The sequence below is a fragment of the Camelina sativa genome, chromosome 9, assembly GCF_030686135.1.
Source record: "Camelina sativa cultivar CO46 ecotype springtype chromosome 9, ASM3068613v1".
Classification (NCBI taxonomy): domain Eukaryota; kingdom Viridiplantae; phylum Streptophyta; class Magnoliopsida; order Brassicales; family Brassicaceae; genus Camelina; species Camelina sativa.
This window is the reverse complement of record NC_141888.1, coordinates 10,711,693-10,729,872: the sequence shown is the minus strand read 5'-3', so window position 1 is coordinate 10,729,872 and position 18,180 is coordinate 10,711,693. Positions and strand designations below refer to the sequence as shown.

Below are 18,180 nucleotides of genomic sequence, written 5' to 3'. Positions count from 1 at the left end.
TTGTCATTTATGCTTTCAATAATTAACTAATCTCATAAACATGGAAGCAGAGTGGTTATAAGTTATAACACAATCAAACAACTTAAACAAAAAAACTCTAAAAAAGCCCCACGGCATAGCACGGTTATTTCCCTAGTACATGTAATTTGTGAAGCTTTACTTGTTACAACGACAAGAATTTATTTTGCTCTAGATGTTATGAATTAACCATTTCATGAAAATAAAAATACAACTAAATTTGAGAATCTTTTATTAATAAATACTTGTGAATAGTCGAATTTACATCATAAATTCTGGACGTGGAAACCCGTTCAAGTAATATATGTTGTTACGAAGTACGAACTATGAATACGTGATATAAACTCGAGACGACGTAAACATTAATACTTTCTTAATATAATAATACATGGCTCTGCTTCGCCTTACTGTCTCTATATATCTGACTGGGTACGCAATTAAATAATGGGCATGAGGATATGACGCATGATGATTAATCGAATTAATAATTTACATAATTTTAATACATATTGATTAAGATTTGAGTATTTGACGCTTTGATTGCCACTTAGAGACAAAATTTGGTAATATTTAGTGATTATAATCAGAGGTGCGAGGCCATAATTGATTAGGAATTAGTCCTACCAATCTTTCGTCCACAAAATGAATTAAGTTGTCTTTTGATTGCTTCTAAAATTCTGATTGTTCCGAGTGATAAAGATGAATGTGAAGTGAAGAGGAAAAAAAAAAAATCGCTAACCTGAAATTCTGATTGTTCCGGTAAGAAGGTTTAGACAAAGCTAGAAATTGTCAAAATCGCTAACCTGAAAAAAAATGTATAGACCTAAATTTAGAATCTCTTCATTATCGATATATATCTTATATAATATGGAAATGTTTTTCTCAACTTTTGCTGAGGAGATGATATTTGGCATGTTATCTCTCTAACACTGGTTTTTTTTTTTTCTTGTCAAACAAGTGATTGCATTTAATTAAAAACTGGTACAGGTGGGGAGATAGAGTTCAATGCCGCTTTGGCTAGCCTATCGGCATTGACATTCCCATCTCTGTTCACAAATCGAAAATTACAGATCCGAAAATTACAAGATAGAACTAGGATATCATGGAGAATCCCGTAGAGCTCCTTTGAGTGAGGCTCTGAATTGAGTGCTTTGATTAGCTCTTGCGAATCTGAAGCAAAGGAAACGGTTTGGATGCCCAGATCGATGGCACGCTGGACGACAAGGAGAACGGCCATGGCTTCAGCCATCAGGAAAGATCTTACATTGAGAACTTTCAGGCAACCCTGCAGAGGGGGGCATGTAGGATGATATGAGATAATCCATCTGAGACCCGCCTCCTTCATGTCTTCTCTCCATGCAGCATCGGAGAAACAACAAATAGTATCCGGATCGTACCTGATAAGGGGAGCTGGTCCCAGGGTCTTTTGTTATTTCGTGTTCCGGATTTGAGCCAAAGACCACTCTTTTGCTAGTACGATAGCTTTGGAGAGGGTTTCTTTCGGTGAGTAGTATTTTTGATCGAATAGTAGTTGGTTTCGGCTTTTCCAGATCATCCACATGATCCAAGGTGGGAGTTGATCGTGGCCAAGGCCTATCGGGGGGAGACATATGAGTTTGGTGGTGTTCTCGATTCCCATCTGGATCGAAGTTACCTGCGAGGAGTTAAAAGCCGTTTTGAAGGCGCTCAATCCCTATACCTGGGTCGCAAAGGGACAGAGGAAGAAGAGATGGAGGCAAGATTATTCTGCTCCACAGTGGGGACAAGCTGCAGTCAAATTTATTCCTCTATCTTGTAAGTTCTTGCCCACTGGGACGACGTTCTTCATCGCTTTCCAGAGTAAGAATTTCATTTTAGGTGGACATTGGATGTTCCAGGTGTCTTTAAGCCAGTTAAACTTCTGAGGCTGATCCGATTGGGGGGTTGTTCCTCTAACTGTCTCGAAGCTTCATGATACCCCGTTTTTGCACTGTATTCCACGTCTTTTGTCGCAAGCCAAACATACTTGTCCTCAGCACCTAGCTTACTTGGTCGAAGTTCCAGGATATCCTGTTTGTAGTAGGGGATGATATTATCAATTATGTCCGTGTCCCATGTTTTTGATTCCGGGCATATAAGGTCTTGAACTCTCATGTTTCGAGATTGTTCTGTTGGTGGTCCTATGGGGGTTACAGGGGAGATCATTGATAACCAGGGGTCGCTCCAAATCTTTGTTGATGAACCTAAACCAATAGCTTTACCAAATTGGGTTTTGAGGAGGTCCTTCCCAATACAGATACCTCGCCATACATGGGAGGCAGAGGAAGATACAGTACAGTTGAGGAAGGAGGATTTAGGGCAATATTTGCCTAGCAGCACTCATGCGAGGAGACAGGAGGGTTTTGTAAGTATCCTCCAACTCACTTTCGCGAGTAGGGCATTGTTAAAACCCGTGATATCCTTGAATCCCAGTCCACCATCTCTTTTTGATTTTGTCATCTTTTTCCATGATATCCAGGACATTTTCCTCGAGCCGTCAGAGGCATCCCACAGTGTGAGAGCAGCCTGTATTCGTTTGCAGAGGGAGTTGGGGAGTTTAAAACATGACATGGTGTATGTTGGCATAGCGGCCAGTACAGCTTTCAGCATCACAATTTTCCCTCCTGGAGAGAGAGTTTTGGAGGACCAGCTCAATGTTCGTTGCCTTATACGATCGTTGATCTGGTTGAACATGTCCTTTTTCTTTCGGCCAAACATCTCTAGTAAGCCTAGATACTTCCCTAAACCGCCCACTTCTTGGATTCCAAGGATATTTTGTGCTGTCTCCTTTTGGAGGAAAAGGTAAGTGCTGACTTAGCTTTGTTAATCATTTGGCCAGATGCAGATTCATACTTCTTGAGTGTTAGAATTGCGGAAAATATTAAAGTAGAATTGAGAGAATAATAAGAAAAGAGAATGAAGAATAGAATACTTGAATTAGATTACTTCTCATGTTTGTTATACAGCTTAATATAGAGATACAAAGGGCATATAGCCGTTAGTCCTAGAATGAAGACTGAAAGGGACATCATATGGCTTGTCTCGAGTTGGTGCATAGTGAAAGCGACCTTCCCTTCCTTTGGTTGACTCGCTATGCTTCACCAACCAACGCCACACGTGATTCTTCCTCTATGTGAGATATTTTATCTCTTGTAGATCCTTCTCATTCATGGGCTTCTTGTTAACAGGCCGCTACCACACCACTCGATCTCATAGCCATCGTGGCCTAACGGTAAGAAAGCCTCGACTGTACGGACTCTTCTACGGACACTCGTACGGACGCTTGTACGGACACTCGTACGGCCAGCCTTGATATCAAGTCCTAGATCAATACTCCCCCTCAAGCTTAACCAAGTGACACGGTTAAGCTTGGAACCCCACAAGCCACCACCTCGTTGAAAACCTCAAAATATAAAACCACGTGGGACAAAACTACCTTGAGGGAAAAAGAGTGTAGTGGTCATGGGTAGAAGGCTTGATGAAGGATGCGTCAAGTCCACCAGTCCAAGCTTGTTGTGGATGTGATCACAAACTTTATGACAGGCGGCCTTGGTGAAGATATCAGCTAGTTGGTCTACGCTAGGTGTGTGATATGGGAGTGTGACTCCTAGTTTTCCTGTTTCACAAAGCAAATCAAGAGTATACTTTCGTTGTGAAAGAAATAGCCCCTCCGGAGATCGGCACACTTCAATCCCAAGAAAGTACTTAAGTTCACCGAGATCTTTGATATCAAAAACAATGTTTAAGTGAGCTTTGATTTCCCTAATACCTTCTTGGTTGTCTCCAGAGATGATAAGATCATCTACATATACGAGCACAACCACTATACATTTGTCGTTTTGAAGAGTGAAGAGTGAGTTGTCCGAGTGAGTTCTCTTGAAGCCATATCCAATAAGTGTGGTGCTCAACTTGTGGTACCAGGCACGTGGGGATTGTTTCAAACCGTATATTGCCTTCCTTAGCCTTAATACCTTTCCGGGAGTGATAGTGCTTTTGAGGCCTGGTGGTGGTGTCATGTACACTTCTTCTTTCAACTCTCCTTGTAAGAATGCGTTTTTGACATCCATCTGCCACAACTCCCAAGAGAGGTTGGTAGCTAAGGATAAGACCACTCTCACCGTGTGAAGCTTTGCCACTGGTGCGAACGTATCTTTGTAGTCCTGACCATATGTTTGAGTGAACCCTTGCGCCACTAGGCGAGCTTTGTATCTCTCGATGTCTCCATTGCTTAGGTGCTTGATTGTGAATACCCACTTTGAGCTTACTGCCTTTTTCCCTGGTGGAAGGTCAGCTTCGTCCCACGTGTGATTACTTATCATGGCCTCAACCTCATCATCTACCGCTCCAAGCCACTCTTTGCTTTCTTTTGCTTCCTCATAGGTGTTTGGGATTGATTGCGCGTCTAGCTTCCCAAGAAACACTCGGTGATCGGTTGGGAGATGAGCAAGTGAGCAGACAGCTTGAATTGGATGAGCCATGGCCTTATTGTTATAGTAGATTCTTTTGTCTTGCGACTTGAGTCGAGCACTCTGTCTTGTTTGTGGAACCGGATCGGTGTGATCAGTCGAGGGAGAAGTCTCTTGCGACTTAAGTCGTGCACTACGTCGCAGTTGCGGATTTGGAGCTGGCTCGGTCAGGATTGGTTCCTCGGCAAAAACTGGTTCCTCTTCCTCTAGCCTACTGTTCTCCCCCTCCGGCTCCAGAGCCGCAACATCAGCCGGGTTATCGGGCGGTTCGGGCAAAGGCGCCGATTGAGGCGACGACGGGCCGGTACATGAGTCAGGTGTGGTATCCTGGGATGACTGCGAAGGTTGAGTAGATGAGACTCCAAGATGATCAAGGAGGAACTTAAGACCAGCCGACTGATCCGTAGGTGTCGCCAAATCTCTCAAGCCAGCCCAATACTTCTTGTCAAAGTAACCTTGGTCTTCAAGAAACTTGACATCGCGAGATACAAAGGTGCGGTTGTTGACTGGATCAAAGCATTTGTAGCCTTTTTGAGTGATGGAATGACCGAGAAACATACACTTGGTGCTCTTGGCTTCAAGTTTGTTCCTTAATTCACCTGGTACTAACACAAAGCAAACACATCCAAATACTTTTAGGTGATTAAGCGATGGTTTAAATTGGTTTAGTACCTCAAAAGGTGACCGATCTTCCAAGATCTTAGTCGGAATCCGGTTGATTAGATAGCAGGCTGTCATTACTGCATCTCCCCAATATCTCCTTGGAACATTAGTATGAAACATCATCGATCTTGCAACTTCCATCAAGTGTCGGTTCTTTCTTTCGGCTACACCATTTTGTTGAGGAGTGTAGGGGCAACTTGTTTGATGTACAATGCCATGCTTTGCTAGGTGTTCTTTGAATCGATTGCTTGTATACTCGCCTCCATTGTCTGTTCTAAACACTTTAATCTTAGCATTAAACTGATTAGTGACATAGTTTTGAAAGTTTATAAAGGCATCAATCACACGGTCCTTGGAGGGAAGTAAGTTACCCAAGTATATTTTTATTTTTCATCTATAAATGTCACAAAATACTTGTTATTATCCCTAGAAACACATGAAGATGTCCAAACATCTGAATGAACTAAGTCAAAGCATTTTTCATAGAAAGTAGTAGATTTAGAGAAAACAGTTTTACAATGTTTGCCAAGTATACAAGCCTCACAACTAGAGTGATCAAAAGAAACATTAGGAATCATTAATTCAAGAGCCCTAGAGTGAGGATGACCTAGCCTAGCATGCCAAATTGCATTCAAAGAAATTCCAAGACAAGAACTAAAAGAAACAGATTTTGGTGAACTTGGTGAACTATCTTCAAGAATATAAAGATTATCTTTGGTTCCACCTTCACCAATCAGTTTTCCAGTCTCAATATCCTGAAAGTAAACATCATTAGGCCCAAATATAGCATAGCAATTTAGATCATTTATAGCTCTCTTAACCGACAAAAGATTTGAAGTGAACTTAGGCATATAAAACGCTTTAGACTCTTTGTTAAACAATTTTAAGTCTCCTATGCCTTGAATTGGTATTTTCTCACCATTAGCAATAACAACACTTCCCTTAGCCGGTTCTATATTATTTAGCAAATTCGAGTTACTAATCATATGGTGTGAGGCACCCGAATCTACTACTAGGGAGTTATTAAGCTTTAGGGTAGAGAATGTTTTACCACTTGACTCCTTGAGAGCCAAGGACTTGATGAAGGCCTGAAACAAGATCTTTTTCTAGGTTCACTTATGCAATGAATGTATGAGAACATGCAAACATAGACATAAGCAGAGATGATGATGAATGGTATGCAAGGTGTTTCAATACCCTTATGATGTTGTAGCATAAAGGATGTCAATCCATAAAGAGTGTGATATGTAAGCAGTCAAGATGTGATCAATGCATTCAAGTTAAGCCAAATATCAAGTTGATTTGTTTCTAACAACCTAATGACAATAATGAAATGCAATGAACTAAGGCAACTAATTAAGACAATAGTAATGCTGAATTAAACTGTAGAACACGTGCAATAAACAATACTAAGCAGAATTGACTAATAAGTAGAAGAAAACAAGAACAGAACAATGCATAAACAAGAAAGTAAACTAGAGCTCGACCTAGCACTCGGTCGAGTGCATGGTCGAGTGGGTGGTCGAGTTGACAAGCGAATGAACAGAACTGAAACAGAGCATAAAACAAAATAGAGCAGAATGAAAGTAAACAAACAGCAAGCGATTAAACAGGATTCAAACAGGTAAATCAATAGATAAAGAGGGTCCTAAGGATGGATTCATGGGCTGGACTCAAGCTATGATTATCTAAACTAGCCAACAAACCTCAATCAAACATGAGCTATCTCTAGACAATGATCTCCTAATACAAGTTAATCCAATCTCTTGGCAATAACAATCAAGCTAAGATACTCTCAATCTAGCTCTCACTAGCAAAGATCATATAAAAGCAGGCATTAAACTCAGATCATTATAGTCAAAAATCAACAAAACATCTAATCTCTTAGCATGCTTCATGATAATCTCTAGCATTAGCCTTATCTAGCAACTTAAACATTGGTGTGATGCTAAGAAGCTTAAGCTCTATTCTTACCCTCTCAGTATAAGAATAGCATAGAGCATATCTAATCTAAAAGAGATATTTAAACAATCAAGCTTTATCAGTTTAAGCAACCATAACTATTACCCAGCCTAATCCATCCCTAAGATCCTAAGCCACTAATAAGATCTAAAAATCATCATGAAGAACACAAACCCAGAAAATGATGATATAGACATGGATGGATAGATAATGATGAGATGAACAATTTAATACAAAGAAGTGAAAGAAAATATTTAATAGATTCAAAGTTATGAATGTTACAAATCTATGAAAATCTAGAGAAAAGATAAGAGATGATGCAATAATGTAAAAATAGCTAAAAATGACAAAAACTAGGTTATGAAGTGTCTACAGGGTCTCTCTTTTCGGCCACAAGTGCCAACACATATATATAGTAAAGAGGGGGAAGCCCTAGTTAGCTAGAAGAAAAAATAGAGAGTTGGCTGCAAGTGCTCGACCATGCTCGGTCGAGTGCATGTTCGAGTGGTTGGTACGTCAAGTAACTCCTGTCTTCGATCTAGTATGATATTAGTTCAGTAAAACAGGTATAACTATTGAAAGACAGCTCCGATTGCCTTGAAACCACCGTCATTGGAACAATAACTCAATTTGCTACAACTCTCATGAAGGAAACTGAAGCTGAATCGCAACGTCAAATCTACATTTGGATCGATCTTTGAGTAGCTCGTTATGAACCCGACCATGTACTCGACCGTGTGCCTGCTCGAGTGGTATGGTCGAGTGCCTTCTTTTCCCTTCCTGATACTTCCAATCCTCGTTTTTTAGCTCTAGAAATAACAGCAAGTCCTTCCTTACCCTTTTAGAGCTCCATAACACCTAATAATACTCCAAATGCACAAATGTATGCAATGCATGCTTCTAAACATCCTTAGTGCATATTTAGACATAAATGGCTATAAAACCTAAGGAATGACTTCTATATGATGCAAAACATGAACTAAACAAGGCCATAAATATGGTAAAATATAGTGACATCAACACCCCCAAACTTAGTCTTTGCTTGCCCTCAAGCAAACAAACAAGACAAGAGAGGAAAGTGAGGTTTGATAATGGGATATCAAAGCCTAAAGCTTGTTAATAAACTAGCTAGAATCAATGTCCAAGTTACTAGTACTATGATGCAAGGTGAATGAGCTGTACTTAAAGATTTTAGATAAGCCTATCACAACCTTTACTGATTTGAGCCTTAGATGTCCACATGCATTCAAATCAACCATTTCCTTTAACATTCATTAATCAAGAACATGAATCAATTTATGCAATGCTTAAACTCATTTGGCTTGGTAGTAAAAGGTTTTAGAGACAATGATGGTCTCTTTTTAGAGTGGGGCTTATCAATATCAAGGTTCTCTCATAAAAAATGGATTGAGCTTTAGAAGAATGCTAAAGGTAAGAACACTTAGACACATACAAGAACAAAACCTTGTCTACCCAAAGGCACCCAAAGTATTTATCCTATCAATCTAAACCCAAATTGTCCTAGTTCTACCCTTTTTCTTCTTCACTTCTCTTTCACCCTTTTCTCTTTTGATTTTAAAGTCTTAGGAGAGGTTTCTTATTTGATCTTTCTAGTGGAATGGGGGATTCTTTCTTATTGCTATGGTTCTCTTTTCTTCTTATTCTTAAGACATAAAAGCATTTTGCTATACTCTTTTTTTCTTTCTTTCTATTCTTTAACTAAAACCAACTTCAACAATCTTATACTTCCCATTCTTTCACTAGACTTTGATTTTACACATTCCCCTCTTAAAGTCTCTACCTTTTTCTTTTTCTTTTTTCTCTTTTCTTTTCAAAACAGCCAAGTCCCAAACCCAACAAATGATCCACCTAGTCCTATCTAGTTTGGAAAATGCAAACTAGAACTACACAAGGTCTTACTCTTGTCAGTTCAAACCTAACACATTCTACCAAGCTCAATCCCAAAATAGGCCTTACACACTCAAGAATAAATTTGGCTTGAAAGAAGGATAGGTCAAGGGTAGGGAAACTGATTCTTAATGAGGAAATCGGCTACTTGGATCAACAAGAGTGGTAAAAGGAAAAAGATGATCCAAATATGTATATGGTATCCATGAGTTTAAAGCAATGCACAAGTTGATAATTGAAAGTCAATATTAGGTTCTTATAAGTAGGAAATGGCATCAAATCACAACATGCTTCAATTTAGACCAAATGCAATGCAGGAATTCAAGGCTTGGTTCAATCTTATGCTTCTAACTACTCAACTAGCATCAAAGTACTATTAACTTGGGCATTGATCCTAGTTTAGTGAATGTAAACAAGCTAACAAGGCAAAACTCATCATAGATCCCTAATGCAAATATTAAACAGTCCTATATGAAACATGCTAAACAAGATCCTAATATGCAATGCAAACTACATGAACACTCTTTTTTTTTATAACGATTTTTGCAAAAAATTTCAAATTTTTAGGGTTTTTCTATGCCTTAGATGCAATGCAAGTATTAACATGATTATGCTAAAAATTTGAAATAAGAAAACAGAAAACAATGTCAAATGCTATCTCAAACCCTCCCCCAAACTTAAATTACACAGTCCCCTGTGTAAGAGAAATTTGAAAGAGGATTCAAGAATCAAGAAGCAACACAAAATCAAGAAATGCAATGGTATATACAAAGATAGAGTTGGAGTATTACTTGGGATGGGTTGAGGGTGGGATTCATTTTTGGAATATCACCAAGTGCCTAAAGGACCTTCATGCTACCTGATCAACCATAACACAAAAGAAAACAAGATCAAAATAACAAGAAACTTAAACCAATATGTACATGGATACCTTTGGGACTTCCTCCCAAGTGAGATTGTTTAAAGTCTCTAAGCTTGACTTTGCATACTCCTTATGCTTTGGAAGGGTGATATAGAGGTGATGAAGTCCCATTTGTTCCCAAAGATTGTAGTGCTCCTCTTATTCCTGGGTCAATGCTAAAAGAGCTGTGTCTGCTGATAATACTCAGACCTTGCCTTGCATTCTTTGGAAAAGAACTTCTAACTTTACCATGAAGCTTCTTGATTTGCCCACTTATCTCCTCATCCTTACTTGTTAATTCCCTCACTGAATCATGTAGAATGTTGATAGTTTGAAGCTCAGACAAACCATCAGAAAAGGGGTTTCTTGGCTCTTGTTGTTGGTGAAGCTTGGGGATGAAGTCTGGGCATTTTGGGTGACTTGGTACCACTCGGTCGAGTGACTTAAGGTGCTCAGTCGAGTGGTAGGTCGAGTGGAAGGCCGAGTGACCTAAAATCTCTGTTTCTACCCCATTCACACCCTGAAAGATTCCAGACTCAGTTTCATGACCTTTCTCTTCAATCCTGAAGGTCTGCCCATCAATAGTTGGCTTCTTCTGCTCAAGCTCTTTAACTTGTGGCTTCTCATTCATTTCAACATCTTGTAACAAAGGTTCATGACTCAAGACCATCAATGCTTGCTTATCAATAGAAGCCTTGTACTTTTTCAGCATTTGCTCTTTAAACCGTCCTGGAAATGGCAAAGGTGGCTGATAAGGAGGAGGAATGAACTGAACCGGCTTGCTAGATTCTTGAGCAATGACTCGATCAAGCACTCGACCAGGCACTTGACCGTGTGCATGGTCGAGTGTATGGTCGAGTGGTGTCCCAAACTCAGTTTTCTTCGCATTCTGCACCTCTGGTTGGAGAAAATCCTCCCCATCTTGGCTATCACTGTCCTCAGGGAGCTTTGAAGATATTTCTTTGAGAGAGATAGCTTGGGCAGTGGCAAACTGCTTTAGATTTTTAATTTCTGTCCCATGGAGTTGTCTAGAAGAAGAAGAAGATTCACTCTTGCTCTCTAGGAGAAGCATTCTGCAAGTTAAAGCTTCAATCTTGATATTAAGGTCACTGTATGTGCAGTCCACCTTGTTATTCATCTCTGTGAGCTTCTTACTTGTTTCCATGGCTCCATTAGCTTGACTTTGTAGGAGTTGCTGAAGCATATTCTTCATCTCATGATCTTGAGCTGGAGCTTGATGGGGTTGTTGTGAAGGATAAACTGGGACCATAGACTGCTCATCTTCACAAACAACATGTACCTTCTTTTGCTGGGAGTCCTCTCTTTTGTGTAGAAAGAGCTTATCTAGCTTCTCAAGCTTCTCATTCAAGGCTTGTAGTTCCCTTCTATGCCAATCCTCAGAATCAACACCTCCCCTTAAGCTTCTATCATACTCCTCACTATGATTTCCATTGCACTGAGCAAGATTCTCTACTAATTCCAAACCTCCAGCTACATCTCTATTCATAAAGCTTCCATTGGAGGCTGTGTCTAGGAGCATCCTTATCTTGGGAAGAACACCTCTATACAAAGTACACAACAAATATTCACTGCTGAATCCATGATGTGGGCATTGTGTTTGATAGCCTTTGAACCTCTCCCATGCCTCAAAAAAGGTCTCATTGTTCTTTTGTAGAAATCCTGAAATTTCATTCCTTAAATGTGCAGTCTTTGAGCTAGTGAAGAACTTTGCAAGGAAGACCTTCTTACATTCAACCCAAGAGGTGATTCTTCCAGGAGGTAGAGTCTTCTCCCACTGATGGGATTTATCTCCTAGAGAAAAAGGAAACAATCTCAGCTTCAATGCATCCTCACTAACTCCATTTATATTTGTGAAGCTACATAGCCTATCAAACTCATCAAGGTGTGCAAGTGGGTCTTCAGTAGGCAGGCCATGAAATCTGCTGCTCCTAACCATTGAGATCAGACTAGTCTTGATTGTGAAGGTTGTGTTGTGGATAGGAGGAGGCACTACCCATATCTTTGAGTATGAGTAGTGGGACTATCACTATCACCAATCTTCCTTCTCCTGTGAGGTTCAGTCTGATCATGTGGGAGTTCCATTGCCACCTCTTCTTCCGTGTTTTTGAGACTCTGAGCAGGTGCTCGAACAAGCACTCGACCGTTTGCTTTGAGGTACTCGGCCGAGTGCCTAGTTGAGTGGTACCTGAGAATCAAAACAGAACACCAGAACAAGAAAGAGGTGAGTAATAGAATAAAAAGTAACATAGCTTAATCTTGAAACAATGAAATCTCGACTGGAACATATAAACACCCTAATGGCAACGGCGCAAATTGAAACAAGATCTTTTTCTAGGTTCACTTATGCAATGAATGTATGAGAACATGCAAACATAGACATAAGTAGAGATGATGATGAATGGTATGCAAGGTGTTTCAATACCCTTATGATGTTGTAGCATAAAGGATGTCAATCCATAAAGAGTGTGATATGTAAGCAGTCAAGATGTGATCAATGCATTCAAGTTAAGCCAAATATCAAGTTGATTTGTTTCTAACAACCTAATGACAATAATGAAATGCAATGAATTAAGGCAACTAATTATGACAATAGTAATGCTGAATTAAACTGTAGAACAAGTGCAATAAACAATACTAAGCAGAATTGACTAATAAGTAGAAGAAAATAAGAACAGAACAATGCATAAACAAGAAAGTAAACTGGAGCTCGACCTAGCACTCGGTCGAGTGCATGGTCGAGTGGGTGGTCGATTTGACAAGCGAATGAACAGAACTGAAACAGAGCAGAACGAAAGTAAACAAACAGCAAGCGATTAAACAGGATTCAAACAGGTAAATAATAGATTAAGAGGGTCCTAAGGATGGATTCATGGGCTGGACTCAAGCTATGATTATCTAAACTAGCCAACAAACCTCAATCAAACATGAGCTATCTCTAGACAATGATCTCCTAATACAAGTTAATCCAATCTCTTGGCAATAACAATCAAGCTAAGATACTCTCAATCTAGCTCTCACTAGCAAAGATCATATAAAAGCAGGCATTAAACTCAGATCATTATAGTCAAAAATCAACAAAACATCTAATCTCTTAGCATGCTTCATGATAATCTCTAGCATTAGCCTTATCTAGCAACTTAAACATTGGTGTGATGCTAAGAAGCTTAAGATCTATTCTTACCCTCTCAGTATAAGAATAGCATAGAGCATATCTAATCTAGAAGAGATATTTAAACAATCAAGCTTGATCAGTTTAAGCAACCATAACTATTACCCAGCTTAATCCATCCCTAAGATCCTAAGCCACTAATAAGATCTAAAAATCATCATGAAGAACACAAACCCAGAAAATGATGATATAGACATGGATGGATAGATAATGATGAGATGAACAATTTAATACAAAGAAGTGAAAGAAAATACTCAATAGATTCAAAGTGATGAATGTTACAAATCTACGAAAATCTAGAGAAAAGATAAGAGATGATGCAATAATGTAAAAAAAGGTAAAAATGGCAAAAACTAGGTTATGAGGTGTCTTTAGGGTCTCTCTTTTCGGCCACAAGGGCCAGCACAGATATATAGTAAAGAGGGGGCAACCCTAGTTAGCTAGTGGACAAAATAGAGAGTTGGCTGCAAGTGCTCGACCATGCTCGGTCAAGTGCATGGTCGAGTGCTTGGTCCGTCAAGTAACTCAAGTCTTCGATCTAGTATGATATCGGTTCAGTAAAACAGGTATAACTATTGAACGACAGCTCCGATTGCCTTAAAACCACCGGCGTTGGAAAGATAACTCAATTTTCTACAACCCCCATGAAGGAAGATGAAGCTGAATCGCAACGTCAAATCTACATTCGGATCGATCTTTGAGGAGCTCGTTATGAACCTGACCATGTACTCGACCGTGTGCCTGCTCGAGTGGTATGGTCGAGTGCCTTCTTTTCCCTTCCTGATACTTCCAATCCTCTATTTTTAGCTCCAGAAATAACAGCAAGTCCTTCCTTACCCTTTTAGAGCTCCATAACACCTAATAATACTCCAAATGCACAAATGTATGCAATGCATGCTTCTAAACATCCTAAGTGCATATTTGGACATAAATGGCTATAAAACCTAAGGAATGACTTATATATGATGCAAAACATGAACTAAACAAGGCCATAAAAATGGTAAAATATAGTGACATCAAGGCCTCCAAGTCAGATTTCCTCACATAGTCTCCGGAAGCCGTCTCTTCACCATTCCTTGAGGAACTGCCGGTCTGGATTTGTTCGTCTTTGGTGTGAGTCACGTTGGCTCTCGGATCTTTGTGATGGTGACTTGGGCGCAAGTGAGGGTGAAGAAACCAACATTTCTCCTTAGTATGGTTCTTCCTCTTACAATGCTCACATCCTCCCTTTGGGTTCCGATCCTCTTGCTTGAACACTCCTTTGTTGGCCGTGACTAGCACCCCTTACAACTAAACAAGCCAAGAGAGCCTTGTTCTTTTTGTATTTGTGCACACACATCATTGAGGCTTGGGAGCTTGTCTGACCTTAGGATGTGTTTTATGAGGTCGTTGAAGGTAGGGTTGAGGGTGAGAAGCAAAGCAAAGACCTTGTCTTGTTCGCTTTGCTCATTGAGTACGGCCGGGTCCATGGTGTTCGGTCGGAGCATCTCGAATTCGGTCCAAAGTGACTTAAACTTCCCAAAGTGTTTGTTAAACTCCATATCCTCTTGACTCAGGTCATTGATAGACTTCTTTACTTTAAAGACTCGGGTGAGGTTGGAGACGTTGCTGAATACATTCTTAAGAGTCTCCTATAGTTCGCTAGCCGTTTCACAATAAGAATAGGCTTCTAATATGGGAGCCTCAAGAGAGTTATGAAGTATGGAGAGGACAGTTTGGTCTTCTTGGAACCTTTTAGCTTCTTCTTGAAGCTTAGCCTCTTCTTCATCTTCTTTGATGGTTTCTTTTCCATCTTCTTGAGTGACTTTCTTTGGAGCTCTTCCACCTTCGATGTGGCTCCAGAGTCCGCGGCCACACAGCGAAGTCTTGGTGGTTCTTGACCATAGTAGATAGTTTCCTCCCTTGAGGACAGTCGGTAGAACAAGCGGCTTGGTGTTTTCCATGGTAGAATACTATTAACCGCCGGATAAAGCTTTTAACCGGTGGATAAACACAAGAAAACGAACAAGAGTGGAAAGCGAACAACAAGAATGGAGAATCAAGACTAGAGATTTTCGAGAATGGAGTTGGTTTTGTCAAGAACAAAAACCAAGCTCTGATACCATGTTAGAATTGCAGAAAATAATAAGGTAGAATTGAGAGAATAATAAGAAAAGAGAATGAAGAATAGAATACTTGAATTAGATTACTTCTCATGTTTGTTATACAGCTTAATATAGAGATACAAAGGGCATATAGCCGTTAGTCCTAGAATAAAGACTGAAAGGGACATCATATGGCTTGTCTCAAGTTGGTGCATAGTGAAAGCGACCTTCCCTTCCTTTGGTTGACTCGCTATGCTTCACCAACCAACGCCACACGTGATTCTTCCTCTATGTGAGATATTTTATTTCTTCTAGATCCTTCTCACTCATGGGCTTCTTGTTAGCAGGCCGCTACTACACCACTCAATCTCATAGCCATCGTGGCCTAACGGTAAGAAGGCCTCGACTGTACAGACGCTTGTACGGACACTCGTGCGGACGCTTGTACGGACACTCGTACGGCGAGCCTTGATATCAAATCCTAGATCAATATTGAGGATGTCCAAAAGGATCTCACAACTTTTTGCTTCCGAGCGACAAAATAACATGGTGTCATCCGCAAATAGTAGATGATTTATGCGGGAGCTGCCTGTAGCGACCCTCAGACCAGGTAAACTTCCATCGTATTGCGTTTTTCTACATAATCCTGAAAGAACCTAGCTACACAAGATAAATATGTAAGGAGAAAGAGGGTCTCCTTGCCTGATTCCTCTCTTAGGAGACACTTCCCCTTGTGCTGTTCCATTTAGTAGATAGGAATACTTTACAGTAGAAATGCATTGCATAACCCATTGTATCCATTTCTTATGAAATCCCATTTGCTCTAGCACTAGTTCTATAAACTCCCATTCAATACGATCATAAGCTTTGCTCATATCGGTTTTAACAGCCATATAACACCTTTGTTTTGCATCTGAAGTTTTTAGATAGTGTAGAGCCTCATGTGTGATCAAGACATTGTCCGAGATTGCCCTTTTTGGTACAAACGCTGACTGAGTTTCTGAAATGACATCTTGCAGCACTGGTTGTAGCCGTTTGGATAGGATCTTGGAAATGATCTTATAGAAAACTGTGCATAAAGCTATGGGACGGTAATCTTTCATGTTCTGAGGACTCTGGATCTTTGGGATCAATCTGATGTGAGTGTTGTTAATACTTGTCTGCAGATTTGCCGAGGAGAAGAATGATTGGATTTCCAGGGTGATATTTGGTCCTACTAGTTCCCAGTTTGATTGGAAAAAACTAGCAGAGAAGCCATCTGGACGTAGCGCCTTATCTGCATGAATGGAGAAGCAGGCTTTACGGACTTCTTCTTTTGATGGTATTTCAATAAGGCGTTGGTTGGTCTCATGTGAAATGCACGGTTTAATGACCTCTTGAATAATCAGTCTCCTCTCCCCTTCCGGTGAGGTAAATAAGTCTGAAAAATATTCAGAGATAACTTTGATGATTCCACTCTCCTCAAAAACAGGTACTCCATCTTAGTTCTTGCTGAAAATTTGTTTATAGCTGCCCGACCACGTGTTACTGCATGGAAATAATTGGTGTTCTTATTGCCCAGGGCAAGCCAGAGTTGGCGGCTCCTTTGTTTCCAAAAAACTTCCTCCGCTTGGTAAGCTAGTAATAGCTTGTTGTTGATGGAAGAAATGAGGTCTTGGTTTGGGACAAGATAAAACATAGCCATTTCTAACTCCTCTTTAAGGTCCTCGATCAGTTTCATACTATTTTGGTGTGATGCTTTCGACCAAGCGATGATAGCAGATCGACATCTAGATATTTTTTCCTCAGCTTCTTCTTCCTCATCAAATTACCAAGCTGCTTTAATTATAGAGGTGACTTCCTCATTACCCTTTAATCGTCTATCATATCTAAAGATACCTCGTTTTTTTTCCTTGATAGATCCAGGTGAGTAAGAAGGGGTCTGTGGTCCGATCCTTCAAATTTCATGTACTCACACCGATTAGAAGGGTAAGCTTCTACCCATGCTCCATTAGACATAGCCCTATCCAATCTGCAATGGACTAAGTAGTCGTTTCTTTTGCCTCTCCAGGATAGGAAGTTGCCAGAATGTCTGAGATCAAAAAGGTCACACTCAGACATAAATGATCTGATGTCCACAAAGGAGCCCTCAGCCCTTATAGGTCCGCCTTGTTTCTCTGAGGAGTCAAACATATCATTAAAATCCCCAGTGAGGAACCAAGGGGTAGATCTGTTTAGTCCCAACAGGGTAAGCTTTTTCCCATATCAGTTTCCTTTTCACTCTCTCCTGTTCCCCATAAAGGAAAGTGGCATAGAACTGTTTTCCTTCAGCTTTTATTTGGGTATCAATATAGTTTTGACAACTGGAAATGATCGTTAACTCAACATCCTGTGTCCAGTACAGGGCTAACCCGCCACCTCCCGGACTGTGGGGAGCTACCAGATGATGATGCGGGTACCTTAAATGGTTTATGGTCTTCAACACAATTTCATCATTGTTTTTGGTCTCCATGAGGAAAATGACTTCAGGTGAGATTTTGGAGTGGATCCCACCAAGTCGCTGGGCTGTTATGGGGTTCCCCTACCCACAACAGTTCCAGCTCAAAAGTTTTAAGGAAGAGGATTTGGTGGATTGTGAAAATCCACCTTCTTTTTCACCATAGCCGGAATGATAGTCATTTTTTTGCCCTCGCTATTTGATGGTTGCCCTTGATTTCCACCTCTTTTAATTTGCTTTTGGTTTGATGATGGTTTTGGATAGGTACCACTGGGATTTTCTCGGTTAGCTGTATCCTGATCAGATGAGATCTGGATTGCGCAAATATTCCTTTTACTGGTTTTGGCTCCTGAAAGCCTAAGAGGGCTCTTGTTGGTGGGTTTTTTCAATGGTGGTCTTCCTCTTTTCTTTTTCCCAGAGCCCTCTCCCAAAAGCGACAGCCCTGGTTGCATCGGGAGATTTTGGTTAGGTTCCTGGAGTCTATTCGATAATGT

General features: G+C 40.3%; 1 non-coding gene and 1 pseudogene across 1 annotated transcript; one reads left to right on the top strand and one right to left on the bottom strand.

The window, feature by feature from the left end:
- Nucleotides 1–985: 985 nt before the first annotated feature.
- On the bottom strand, nucleotides 986–17,310 carry LOC147938044 (uncharacterized; annotated as a pseudogene).
- On the top strand, nucleotides 11,532–11,637 carry LOC147938045 (small nucleolar RNA R71). The gene has a single exon (XR_015567566.1). It is a non-coding gene; the product is annotated as a small nucleolar RNA R71 (small nucleolar RNA).
- Nucleotides 17,311–18,180: the final 870 nt, after the last annotated feature.